This window comes from Octopus bimaculoides, chromosome 8 (genome assembly GCF_001194135.2).
Source record: "Octopus bimaculoides isolate UCB-OBI-ISO-001 chromosome 8, ASM119413v2, whole genome shotgun sequence".
NCBI lineage: Eukaryota > Metazoa > Mollusca > Cephalopoda > Octopoda > Octopodidae > Octopus > Octopus bimaculoides.
The window spans coordinates 19,632,622-19,643,497 of NC_068988.1; the positions used below are offsets into that span (position 1 = coordinate 19,632,622).

Sequence of the window (10,876 nt, forward strand, 5' to 3'; positions counted from 1 at the left end):
TTATTATTATTATTATTATTATTATTATTATTATTATTATTATTATTATCCTTGTTATCATCATCATCATCATCATCATCATCATCATCATCATATTATTATTATTATTATCTATTTGAAGTCACCCCCATACATGAAAATTTAAGGTGAAACCAGTCAAGCGTATAGTATATGACCATATACGTAAACTCAAAATAAGAAAATGGTGGGAAAATCATATCTTTCAGTTGCATCCTTCATATTAACTAGAATTACTGAATTGTTGGCTTTCGTGGAAGGCAAGAAATGATTATTGTTACTGGTGCACAGCATGAACGAAGCAATTTTTTTACATATCAGCTGCAGCATTAAATACGATTTGCAATGAATTTCATCATGTTGGTATCTTTCTTGACATAAGTCAATTGTATTGAACAGCGGCTTATTCGGTATGTATTTCAGGCTAGCAATCGAATGTGCTTATGCTGATATTACTGCATTTGTGCAAAATTGTTTAGATGCGGACAAAAGTTCAAGTGTTCCATTTTTAGCTAATAAACATCGCAAGTGAAATAAAATGATTTGTTACGAACTATTTCACCCATACACTAGCATACATATACACACATATTCGCATACACAGAAACATACTTCAGATGACAGTAGAGGGATATTGAAGCTGTGACGTTCAGTTATATAAGAAGGTAATAATGATATAATATTCGAGTGAATCTATTACAAATTCGATCTTAACGGAGACACGAATGAATATAATCGTGTACTTATTTCTCTTCTTTAATTAACATTAGTTTCAATAGTTATATTTCATTGTAAGTTTGATACAAATTATATAATATCCAGACAATATCATAGAAATTTGTGAGAATTGCTAGCTGGTTTGCAGTCAACTTAAGTCCACAAGTGGAGATTAGTTGTGGTATAGTGTTTCCAAATGTGTTGCAGGTATTTATATAGATAGCAATATATTCTACAAGTAACAGCTCAAACATATTTATGCAAGCAGGTACAAATTCTCGAGCAAAATATGAATATCGTTACTAACCCACCCACGAACAGTTCTTTACAAAGGTTTTGATATGTATATAGAATAAATGGATGATGAATTTCTTGTTTAAGAAGTTTAATGTAATTTTTTTATTAATTGCGTACAGTTGCACTCTGAATTAAAATTCCATGGTGATTTCATCTTTTTTAGAATCAAAATTTTTTGAGACTTGAGAATTGGAGCTAATTGAATCGGTTATTACAAATTCCATCATATTTGAAGTCATGCGCCACTTAAGAAACTGATTATTTCTTTATTCTTCATTTGGAAGTTGTAACTTTTTAATATCAGGCTTTCCACAAGATTAGTGTGTGATATTCGATGCTGACAAGGCTAGTTATAGTCCTTTTTATTAAAGGGGATGGAGTGGAATCCATAGTTTTTCCATGGCATCTTTCAGTCTGTAGAAGTTGAAAAATTTGATGCTCAAATTAAATTACAGTAGATCGATACAGAGAAAGAGAAAGCAAGTGAGTGAGCGAGTGAGTAAGTGAGCGAGTGAGTGAGTGAGAGAGAGAGAGAGAGGGAGAGAGAGAGAGAGAGAGAGAGAGAGAGAGAGAGAGAGAGAGAGAGAGAGAGAGAGAGAGAGAGAGAGAAAGTGTGTGTTTAATAATATGCAGGTTGCCGGGATATGTGAAGTAAATCCATCTTGGATTAATTTAAAATTATTCATCGACGCAGTTGAAAGATTTACAAGTTAGCACTCATATTTTGAAACTTTAAATGTAATTTAATCTGACAAATTGAATTTCCTTGTGCACTGTATCCGGGGTACATTGTACGACGAAATGCATGATGTCTTTTTTTTTTATCCTTGCAGCTTTGTGATGTGGCTTAGAGGTTGATTAACATAATCAATATTATTCTAGTCCATGATTGACAGGCATATGTGATGAGAGGAGCAGACAACATGATATATTAATTTTTAGGTCGGCCTTGTGCTGAAATTTGAAAGTATTAATATTAGGGCTTATAGAAGGATAAATTGTCTTATTTTAGACATCTTAATAAAAACTCTAAGATAGCTTATTCATTAAATCATTGATATCGCCTTCCTGTCTTAAATGTTTATTAAGACGTCCATTGATATGCTAAAATTCTCTTGCCAGCATTTTCAAACTATCGATTTTTAAAAGATTCACTTGTGATTTTTATACCAAAGTTAATGTTGAACGTGGTTATGTTTGATTACAAACTGATGTATTTTATTAATAATTAACATATTACATTGGTACCGTAGATAATCTAATTTTTATGTGTTTAATGATTTATCAATTTCAGTAATTTGTTCTTTTTTCATTAATAAGTTAATGATATTTTGAATTTCAAATGACGAACTCACTATTTAAGTTAAGGAAAAATGTAATATTCATATTCATATAGTTACAAATTATTCCATTTGTACTATATAATTTGTGAATAGCTTATGTTCTTAGGCTGTGATAGTGATTGTACTGTATACGTTGTGAGTTATTATTTTAGGCTTAGATTATTGTTTATAGGTTAATGTTTATACGAACATTTTGGTTAGTAGTGGTATTGAAAGCACCTCAAATTGCATAACTCAACATAACTTTGTATGTAGACTATCAATACAATTGAAATGTTCACTGCGTACGTACGTACCTAGGATCTTTCAGTGGACCAAGGTTCACGTTTTTGCAATGCTTAATACCCAAAATATCAACAAAAGAATTGACCTGTAATAAAGCGTGATACACAGTCTATAGAGCTTTATTATTTAATTTATTTGTATCTGAGCAATGTAGTACGCAATAGAAGGAAATTAAGAAATGCAAAAATGTCTAAGTATTAAAGTGCAAATTCTTATTCTAAATCTATCCTTTTATCATTTCTTTTCCACAAGAGGAGTAGTTAAATTATCGTTGTGCCATTTCTTTCAGTTCTTACGTTGAAATTTCAAATAATGCCGCAGTCAACTTTGCTCTTGATCCCCACGACTGATCCCTTAAAAAAAGCTGATCCTGTGGCTAATTTTAAGAGATTATTTCTGCTCGTGAGAAACAAAGTACACAGTTTGCATAACCCTGGTTATTACCTGCTGTTGACTACACATTTTATCTGCAGTCAATATATTAAAAATCTAATAGCTTCATCACATCATACTTCCTCATTACATCATCAAATTTCTTCACGTAAAGAATGTTGGTCCTATTTGTAATAATCCTTTCAACTAGAGACACAACACATAAATTTCGTTGGGTGGGGGTTAGTCGATTACATCGACCCCCACACCTGACTGGTACATATTTTATCGTCCTCAGAAAGATAAAAGTCTAAATCGACACTAGCGCTATTTGAACTCAGAAGATAAAGTCAGAATACGTGCCGCAAAATTTTCTTCCCGGCTTGCTGGCAATTCTGCCAGCTCGCAACCGATTTATTTGTAATAATGGAACATCATAATATATATTCGTACTTTCTAACATGCATAAAAACTAGCATTTTTAGTGTGGCAATCCCTAACCAAAATTATCGACTACATCGTGTTTACACCAACATGATTTAACCATCAATTTACTTAAAGCTAATTAACCTTCCAGTCCTCTACATTGCTAAAGTAAAGGTCACTACTATATAACAGCCGAATAATTTATATATCTAACTAGTAAACATCTTAGTACTAAAATAGGCAGTATTCATTAAGGCATCTCAATACAAATGTAAGCAACTGATACTAAAATCAATGCAGAATTATTTGAGTTTTCTTTATTTTTTTATTTTCCTATTTACAGAACAGCAATCTGTCTAATCTGAACAGGCAGCATGAAAAACATACATCTAACAAATTTATAAATGTTTTAACCCATTTGATGATTTATACATCAGCATGTCAGTAAGTACCGCGAAGATTAGGCTTCGCTGATGAGTTGAAGAAACGCGCTCTAAGTTGTTTCTAAGTTGTTGTGCACAGAATAATATCAATATATTATTAATGAATAAGGTCAGCAAATAGAATAGTTAGCACGCCGGACAAAACGCTTAATGGCGTTTAGTCCGTCTTTGCATTGTGGGATTTCGTCCGTTTTTAAGTTCAAATTCTTCCGAGTTTGACTTTGCTTTTCATCCTTTCGGGGTTGATAAAATAAGTACCAGTTGATCGATGTAATCGACATAGCATCTCCACCGAAAATACTGGCCTTGTGCTGAAATTTGAAACCAATATATTATCAATGAATACAAAGGTGGCTTGACGGCAAAACCCTTAGTACGCTGGACAAAGTAATAAGCGGCATTTCTTCCGTCACTTCGTCCTGAATTCAAATTCCACGGAATTCGACTTTGCCTTTCATCTTTACTCGACTTCTCCACTCCTCCCAAATTGTTGGAGTTGTGTTAAAATTTGAAACCAATATTTTATCAATGAATAGTATTGTATTTTATTTACGGTACACATTTTACTAACCTCCACAAGCTGTCCTTTGTGTTTATGATGTTAAAAGCATCTTAAGGAAATTTATTTTACATAACTAGGCGTAGGAGTGGCTGTGTGGTAAGTAGCTTGCTTACCAACAAACATGGTTCCGGATTCAGCCCCACTGTGTGGCACCTTGTGCAAGTGTCTTCTACTATAGCCTCGGGCTGACCAAAGCCTTGTGAGTGGATTTGGTAGACGAAAACTGAAAGAAGCCCGTCCTATAAATGTATATATATATATATATATATATATATATATATATATATGTCTGTGGGTGTGTATGTTTGTGTGTTTGTGTTTGTCCCCCACCCCACCCCAACATTGCTTGACAACCGAGAGAGAGAGAGAGAGAGAGAGAGAGAGAGAGAGAATATGGAATATTTATACATTATCACCATGCTACTTTATAGTAAATAGTACCCCAGTTATGTATAGCAGACTTAATCCTTCACTCATTTCGACTCCATGAGGCATATTAATTGACTTCATGGGAACCCAATTTGTTGCAAGTATACCAGGCAGATCTTTGGTTTGATAATCTGTTCGCCTTTACTTCTACAAGTGTCGAAGACCCAGTAAGATTTTCGCTGTCTTCGCTGAAAGATGAAACAGCGATAAATCTATTGACAGCTTAGAAAAATAAGTGTCAATATTTACAAGAATTAAAAGCACACAACTTAGTCACGTGATGCAGAAATTTACTTCCTTAAACCTCCTAGGTATTTGTAAACATCAACTATTTAAAAACTACTGTCAAAACATAATAAAATCTAATACCAACGTAGGTCAAACCCGTATTGAGTGTAACCTCATTTATTAGACGTTGAAATAATGAGATCGTTCAATAGATAAGTTATAGATCTGGCTGCATCGTCTAAAGTTTAATGGATGCAATAAATGTCAATCAAATTGTTTATGAGAATAGAATGTTGGGGAAATGAGCCGACCTCAGGGCGACGAGTTCAAAAATCATGTCTGAATAGATCAATATAATATTCCAACTTCAAATTTTCAAGTTCGACGATAGTGAAAGTTGCAGAGCTCTCTCTCTCTCTCTCTCTCTCTATATATATATATATATATATATATATATATATATATATATCAAGAAAGAGAGAGAGAAAGAGAGAGAGAGAAAGATGTTATCAAAAGGTTCCCGGAATAGTTACGTTAAAATGTTAAATGAAAAAGATAGCTTATTTGCCCAAGTTTTAGCATAATCTCCTTCGAAATAGTCACCTTCCGCAACAATTCACCGGTCCCACCATTCCCGCCACTTGTGTGATCCAGCCTCGAACTCGTTTAACGTACACCAGTCGAGATTCTTCTGCGATTCACTTTTGATCTTGAAAACGGTGTTAAGACGGTGACCTTTGAACTACATTTTCCGCTTGAGGAAGAGATGGAAGTACGCAGGTATTAAATTCGGTGAATAGGGCTGGTGCTGAAGCGGTACCCTGTTGTTTTTTGGCGAAAAGCTCACGAGTGAGGAGAGCTAGATCACAGCATGCATTGTCGTCGTGAATAAACTAACTCTTCGTGCTCCAAAGTACCGATCGATGTTGCGAATGACTTTTCATAAACCCGTCAAACGTCCTTAATTAAAGTCCGACGATTCTCATGCACATGGTCATGAATTTTCTCCACATTTCTGGGGTTTACGCTCGTGACAGTTCTTCCAGATCACTCATCCTCTTTTAGATATGCTTTCCCGATTTTGAAGCGTCTGTGCCTCTTAAAATATTGCATACAGCCCATCACTTCTTGCCGAATCTTTCTCAATGTCTTTGTAGCAGACTTCCCAAGTTTAACGCAAAATTTCACGTTGGCTCTTTATTCCAGCTACCAGTCCATGACAAAATTGGCTGACTAGACGTGAGCACAAAAACATAAATTTTGCAACTTGCGAAGTAATTAACTAATTAATTAATTAATTAAGTAATTAATAAAGGCGGTGCTCCAGCATGGCCGCAGTCAAAGGACTGAAACAAATAAAAGAGTAAAAGAGTAAGTAAGTATGTATGCGAACACTATTCAATTTTTTTTCTCCGTGTTTTTCTCCTTGTCTCCGTATCCTTTCTGTTGAAGAGCGTAGCTCGAAACGTCAAAGACTTTCCGTATTCCCGAGCGTCATACTAATATATACTTTTGTTATTTACACCACCTGTCCTCGTCTGTTGTTATTTTTTGTATATTCTCCCCCCTATGTATATATGTATGTATATATGTATGTATGAATGCAAGCATTTATGTATATATGTGTGTATGCATGCATATATGTATGGTTGTATGTATCTGTGTGTGTTTGTATGCATATATGCATGTATACATATATACATACATACATATATATATGTATATATATATATATATATATATATATGTACGTATGTATGCATATGTGTATGTATATATTTTCCAATCGTATTTTTAAACATTATAGCTTCTGAATATACAGCATTTTAGAAATCGTTGCTTTACCAATAGTAACAAGAAGAAACATGTATGATATATTTGAAGAAACAACGTTTTGTGATCAAAACATTTTCCGTGAAATATTGTTCTGAATATCAGTACTGAGGATGTTATATGAGACAAAAATATATTTATGGACACCGATTTGAAGGATGATATATCTAACATAGGAATATTTTCTCACGTTTTCAATCCCAATACACTGCATGACAGAGTTGGTTGCATAGATCATTAATAAGTTTATATCTATGATGGACGTGGTAATCTATATTGCTCGCTTATACGAAAGGAAGTCCTTCACTTGGCTTCTAAGCAAACAGCATTAGCTGGTTTCTCTGGTGAACGGGTATAGGTGTCTAATAATTATGGGATATAAGAAACTGCGAATAGGAAATGTAACAGAATCATTCTGTCACGTGTTTCTAGCTCACATTTTCTAACTGGATTCTAACACACATGTGAAAGTAATGATATTCCGATGTCAGGCTTTTCACTCTGTTCAAGGGTTTATATACAATTTAAGTGAAGAAAGGAAAATGAAAGTATTTTAGTTCAAGGATGATGAATAAAGATGTAAATGATATGCATACAAAAGCAACCTGAAACATTTCATTTTTGAGGATTCGATGTTGTCACATGGGTGGGAAATGCACGAAGTATCCTATTACGAAACCAAAAGTAATAGATTCTTGAAACTTATCATTGCAGACTTTCCACACCTCAAGCGACTGCTATAAGTGAGGAAAAACATAGCTAGTGAAAGTGATAATAGAATATTATATGACATTATAAATACTTTGTTTCTAAAGGTAAGTTCTTAATTACTTTAAAATATCAGACATTACTCCGATCAGTTTTTGCTTAGTGGAACAGCAAAAGAAGATTTGCATCAACATAGGAATCGGATTAAGTTGCAGTTGGCAGAATCATTAGCATACCGGGTTAAATGCTTCGCGACATTTCGTCTGTCGTTACGTTCTGAGTTCAAATTCTGCCGAAGTCAATTGCACCTTTCGCGATTGATAAAATACGTTTCTGTGGAGGCGCAATGGCCCAGTGGTTACGGCAGCGGACTCGCGGTCATAGGATCGTGGTTTCGATTCCCAGACCGGGCGTTGGGTGTGTTTATTGTACTCTTCCACCACAACTTTCATTCACTCTTACTTCCTGTTTCTGTTGTACCTGTATGTCAAAGGGCCAGCCTTGTCACACTGTGTCACGCTGAATATCCCTGAAAACTAGGTTAAATGTACACGTGTCTTTGGAGTGCTCAGCCACCTGCACGTTAATTTCACGAGCAGGCTGTTCCGTTGATCGGATCAACTGGAACCCTCGACGTCGTAAGCGACGGAGTGCCAACAATAACAACAACAAAATAAGTTTCAGTTGAACACTGTGGTCGATCTATTCGACTTACTCACCTGCCTCGATCTTGCTGGCCTTGTGGCACTAATCCCATAGCGGTTAATACGAAAATAGAGATTTAATCTGCACATTAAACTGGTAAGTGGCAAAATTTCTATGCCCTTTTGGTAAATCATTAAGCCTGCACAATATGCCTTCCGCAACAGTTTATTTGATATAAGAAAAATACAAAGAAGTGGTCACTCTTATGTTTTATTTATTGTTATTTAAATGAAACGTGGACGCGAAATGGTCGAGTGGTTAGGGCAACGGACTCGCGGTCAGAGGATTGCGGTTTTGATTACCAAACCGGGCATTGTGCGTGTTTATTGAGCGGAAACACCTAAAACCCCACGAGGCTCCGGCTGGGGGTGGTGGCTACCCCTGTTGTACTCTTTCGCCCCAACTTTCTCTCATTCTTTCTTCCTGTTTTTTGAGTAACGCTGCGATGGACTGGCGTCCCGTCCAGCTGGGGGGGGGGGGGACACATACGCCATAGAAACCAGGAAATTGAGCCCATGAGCCTGGCTAGGCTTTAAAAGGGCGCATAAAATTTTTTTTATGAAACTGCTTCCTTTAAAATGTTTGCCTATTGCTTCAATTCTATATCAATCATCGGTTTTGATAACGTTTACTTGAAACAGATGCTTGTAACACTTTTAGGAGATAGAACGACTTTAATACTTGGCATCAAGCCTGAGGTGCCACACTTTTCAAACATATATTACACTACTGTGATAATTTGACAATGTCTTCCTCACAGACTAAAATCTGCAGTAGGTGTTTTGGGAATTATTTTCAAGGATGTTAGGTTAATTATATCCTGTTTACAGACGCTAATTTCTAAGTATAAAAAAATAAACATGTCTGAATGTGTCTTTAAACAACAATAAAATTATCCAAATTAAACCCTATGTGGAGAAGTTGGTGAGCAGTTAGCGTTTTCCAAACAATTACAGTAGTGCAGAGAAAACTTCGGAACACTGTATCATCATATTAAAAGAAAAAGGGAGAATTGAAAGATGAAATTAGATCTGGGAGAAGCAGAAGTATCACTTCAGAACAGTTTCTGATGCAGTTATCCCTAATGTATGACCCATTGCATTAATTTGCTTTACTTTGATGTTGTTTTCGGTAAAAGAATTACAACAGTTATTTATGTATAAAATATGATCCACTGGCTTAGCATCTTGGAAGAAAAGCTCGAGAAGACCAAGGGCGAGATAAAAATTAGTGATAAAAATTAGTGATAAAAATTAATTTGAAAAGCAACAACAAAAAGATCGCTATTAAAAAACCACAACTTCTTACTTTTTTTATAAACAATAGCCAGCTCTATGTGTTTTCTACAGAATTTAAAGCATCTCTGCTTTCTCAAACTATCAAAACCACTGCTGAAGGAGATAGATTTCATTGCTATTCCTATTAACCCGATGTAATACTATCTCTATTGTACGAGTGCAATAAAATGCATTCACACATTATGCGAAGAATCATGAACGCTACATCTGCATTTTTCGCTGCGTCTGACGACTTATTCTTATACATTCTATTGAGTGTGAGGTGGGGTTCAGCACATGAAATCAATATCAACAGCACAAGCAGGAGAATTTTCATAAAAGGGGTATGTTTATTTAATTATACTGACAGACTTCCATTTCTGTGTTATTGAAATCCGTGTTATATCTTGTCTGTGTTACAAAATGCCAGCAGATCCTTCAAGTCCAATAGTTGCTTGAGAATACTGAACACAAATTACGTCTAATTGTGGCAAAATTTATGCCGGTTTTCTCTGATGGTATTTGATAAGAAGATAATTAATTTTATATTGGTTGAATACATGATTATTTTTTCTGCACTTGCTTGATATTTTATATTTACTATAATTAGTGAGTGCAAGCTGGAAAATTCAGTCAAAATATTACATATTATATTTCATTCTACTATTTATTTACTGAAGTGTAGTGATAATCACGTTAGTTTCTTAGCTACCATCAAATTTTGATCTTATTCTCGCTTTCTCTCTCTCTCACTCTCTCTCTTCATCTCTCTCACTCTCCCCCTTCCCCTTTCCCCCTCCATCACATGTGCTCGCACACACACACAGACATATACACGCTCATAAAGATCAAGATTCAGAAGGGGAGAGAAGTGAGGTGTAAGTGAAATATATCCACCAGCTAATGTTATCCACAATACCATAAAGTTTAAATGCATGTGAAAGAAATGTTTGTCCAACTATACTGTACAATCATTGTTTGCAAATATGATGTTCAGCCATATTACCCACTTAATACTGATAGCTAGAGAGAGAGAGACAGTGAATTTGTATGTGTGAGAGCGGTCATTGCTGTTAATTGCTTATAAAATTTGCTTTACGGCAGGTCACATGATTAATTAAAGGTCATATACATATGCGTACGCACATATGGGCAAAAATACAGGTATAATCATCTTTCTCTCTCATATGTATGCATGTATGTATGTATACACACACACACACACACACACAC

The 10,876-nt window shown here is 35.1% G+C and overlaps 1 long non-coding RNA gene across 1 annotated transcript in view; it reads left to right on the plus strand.

The window, feature by feature from the left end:
• Positions 1–7,681: 7,681 nt before the first annotated feature.
• The window catches only part of LOC128248552 (uncharacterized), a 188,851-nt gene continuing 185,656 nt past the window's right edge, over positions 7,682–10,876 (plus strand). Inside the window, exon 1 of the long non-coding RNA XR_008264724.1 lies at positions 7,682–7,768. This is a non-coding gene — a long non-coding RNA (uncharacterized LOC128248552). The remainder of the gene's footprint in view (positions 7,769–10,876) is intronic.